The sequence below is a fragment of the Callorhinus ursinus genome, unplaced genomic scaffold, assembly GCF_003265705.2.
Source record: "Callorhinus ursinus isolate GAN/ISIS: 27379988/994484 unplaced genomic scaffold, GSC_fseal_2.0 scaffold2714, whole genome shotgun sequence".
NCBI lineage: Eukaryota > Metazoa > Chordata > Mammalia > Carnivora > Otariidae > Callorhinus > Callorhinus ursinus.
The window spans coordinates 173-3,932 of record NW_027399768.1 but is presented as its reverse complement, the minus strand read 5'-3'; the positions used below and the strand labels follow the sequence as shown (position 1 = coordinate 3,932).

The 3,760-nt window shown below is 40.6% G+C and overlaps 1 pseudogene; it reads left to right on the top strand.

Annotated features, from left to right (window-relative positions):
* Positions 1-753: 753 nt before the first annotated feature.
* Positions 754-3,469, top strand: LOC112818722 (phosphatidylinositol transfer protein beta isoform pseudogene; annotated as a pseudogene).
* Positions 3,470-3,760: the final 291 nt, after the last annotated feature.

The following is a 3,760-nucleotide window of genomic DNA, read 5'->3' as shown; positions in this document are numbered from 1 at the left end:
AATAATCCAGAGCTGACACATGTGAGAACCGCCAGAGAAGGATATGAAAGCTTTTAGTATAAGTTTTCCCTCAGTTGTAAATGTTAAACCGATAAATAGAAAATATAAACAACACCCTCTCTATCTTTAAGAGATGAAAACTACAACGTCTGAAAGGAAATATACAAGGTATTGACAGAATTTAGAAAATCCAGAAGAAAAATTTTTGATAGAATTGTATTTAATCTGTAGATCTATTTGTGTAGTACTGCCATATGAACTATATTAAATCTTCCAATGTATGCATATAGTTGTTTTTTTTTCCCCCATTTGGTCTTTCATCTCTCGCAGAAGCATTACTTCTTATGCTTTTCAGTGAACAAGTCTTGCTCTCCTTGAATGAATTTACACCTGACACTTTTACTGTGTTGTGTGCCATTGTAACTGGAATTGCTTTCTAAATTTCCTTCTCAGATTGTTCATTGCTAGTGCATAGAAACACAACTGATTTTGTATATATGGTACCCTGCAACTTTACGGAATGAGTCTATGGACTCTAATAGTTTTGTGTGTGGATGATTTGAGGTTTTTCTATCTTTAGGAGCATGTCCTCTGTAAATAGAGACACAGGTTGACCCTTGACCAATGCGGAGTAAGGATGGTGACTCTCAAGATCAAAAACCTGTGTATAGAGGCGCCGTGAGGGGCGGTAGCGGCGGCGGTGGTGGTGATAGTGGCGGCAGCTGTGAGGGGCTTCCAGGAAGATGGTGCTGATTAAGGAATTCCGTGTGGTTTTGCCATGTTCTGTTCAGGAGCAAAGTTCCTGCATTCGTCAGGATGATTGCTCCAGAGGGCTCCTTGGTGTTTCACGAGAAAGCCTGGAACGCATACCCCTACTGTAGAACAATCCGTTATGCCTCAGTTGTAACGAATGAATATATGAAAGATGATTTCTTCATTCAAATTGAAACATGGCACAAACCAGACTTGGGAACATTAGAAAATGTACACGGTTTAGATCCGAACACATGGAAAACTGTTGAAATTGTCCACATAGATATTGCAGATCGAAGTCAAGTTGAACCAGCAGACTACAAAGCTGATGAAGACCCAGCATTATTCCAGTCAGTCAAGACCAAGAGAGGCCCTTTGGGACCCAACTGGAAGAAGGAGCTGGCAAACAACTCTGACTGTCCTCAGATGTGTGCCTACAAGCTGGTGGCCATCAAATTCAAGTGGTGGGGACTGCAAAGCAAAGTAGAAAACTTCATTCAAAGCAAGAGAAAAGGATATTTACAAACTTCATCGCCAGCTTTTTTGTTGGATTGACAAGTGGTTTGATCTGACAATGGAAGACATTAGGAGAATGGAGGATGAAACTCAGAAAGAACTAGAAACAATGCGTAAGAAGGGTTCCGTCCGAGGCACGTCGGCTGCTGATGTCTAGATGAGTCCCCAGTAGGGTCAGAGACAATATCAAACTGTTTACGTAATCAAGGTCAAGTGAGGGGAACAAGTGCAGCCAGTGATGAGTGAAGAAGGATCTGACCAGTATCTGGCAGTGCTGACGTTTCCCAGATGTGTGCTTGTGATGACATACTCACAGGTTCCCAACCACGTGTGTGTGTGTGTGTGTGTGTGTGTGTGTGTGTGTGTGTCTGTGGCTGCATATAAAATGCATGTAGAGCTACAGATCAAGATATACACACTTGTGTATATATGTACATACAAACATACTGAAAGGATTAGTACAATTTCTCCAAAGTACTGTACCTATCTTCAAGAATGCAAAAGAAAATATTTTCAATATATATACCTGGAACAGATTTTAATAATTATCAGAGTAATACCATTGATGGACAAATTGACTGCAATGTAATACTAGCTGGTATGTTTCATAAATGTCAAATTGTGGACCAATATATTTAGCCTTTTATTACTTTTCTCTTCTTTTAAAACTTCCTGTTCTTTTAAGTCTTACAAATTTTTATTTTAGTCCCTAAGCAACAGCCTCCCACAGAAAAATTTATTCAAAATCTTTTGGTATTCCAGTGAATCTGGAATGTGAACTCTGAATGTATTTATAATGATTTATTTCTGGATGGTTATTATCTTAAATTCAAATTGGACACTGTCTATTAGTAAGGAGTATAGTTACCAGCCAATTTTTACTTGTTTGCCCTGAGGGAAATATCCTTTAAAAAAAATTCTGGTTTTTATTGGATTTTTGTATTTTAAATATCAATATTTTTCTACATCAAACCTAGCAAAAATGGAGATGATGGTTTGTGATTTATAATAAACACTATACAATTTTCAGGCTACTCTTTGGCAAACAAAGAAATTGATGAAGAAATGAATAGCATCGTAGGCTGTAGGAAAACTTTCGGAAGTCGAGCACTTCCATGGAGTCTTGTTTCTGAAATGACTGTTTTCTGAAATTAGAGCTTGGAAACTATGCAAATGATCTAGATTCCTCACAGCTGACAGGCTGGAATACAGATAGTGGTGATGGTTTTGTTTTTGTTTTTGTTTTTGTTTTGCGCTTTTCATATTGAAATACACCCCCAGGGGGAGATGCTGCCTTTGACATAGTGGAATTTCAGAGGCAGCACAGGCTGGTCTCCTTGCCTGGGAGGCCCTGCTGAGGGGCCAGTGCTCCACCGCCCATGGGGAGGACACCATTGGAACCTGTCACGAGTGAGCATCAGGAACGTGCTGTTAGCAGCTGCTGCCACCTTGTCCTCCTCCTCCTCCTTCTTTAAGAAAGGCACCATAGCTAGGTACGATTTTTATCAGCTCTCTCTGTCCAAGTCCAGGTTTTCTCCTGTCAGTCCTGGAAGCTTGACTAGAATGATATTGTTGGAGCCTTCCGGTCACAAACTGTCTTCTTTAACCTCGTCCTTCCTGCCACACGCTGGCTCCTGTAGTCCTATCACGTTTGTAACCTGACTTGCTGACAGTCCTGCCCACCCTGCTCCTCGTTTTCCCACACGCCGTGTCCCCACTGAGGTGGTGGCAGTGAGTCGGACGAGGGTGTTGAGGATCACTGCCGCACCGCGTTGCCCTCTTAGCCTTGGCTCCGAACCCCACGTCGAATATGTCCTCCGTGTACTCAGGATCAAGACTGAGGTTTACTCTCTGGGCAGTGTTACAAGACAGGTGTTGTCAAAGCATAATCATTGTCTGCAAAGTGTTTGGTGCAAGGAAGATTGTTGCTAATTTTGTGAAATAAAGAGTCTCACTCTCTCCTTTTAATGGACTAAACTCTCACAGGCATCTGTAGCTTCGTTGGGAGCTTGGGCGCACATGGAAATCCATGCCCAGCGCACGGATTCTAATGTTTTCCTAACGACTGTGGAGATTTGAGGGAATGCGTGGTGAATGTAAAATACCTAGTTTACGTGGCAGTCTCTTGTGTAAATTACAGTAAAACAAAGTAAATGGAATTGAAACAAAAAATAAATTTGATCACAAAATGCCAAAAAAACCCCAAAAACCTGTGTATCACTTTTGACTCCCCGAAAACTTAACTACTAATAGCCACTTGTTGACTGGAAGCCTGACTGATAAGATAAAGATGACTAACCCATATTTTGCAAGTTATATGTATTCTACACTGTATACTTCTAATAAAGTAAGCTAGATAAATGAAAATGTTATTAAGAAAATCATTCGGAAGAGAACATATATTTAGAGTAGGATACTGTGTTTATAGAAAAATGCACGTATAAGTGTACATGTGCTGTTCCAACCTGTGTTGTACAAGGTCAACCGTAGT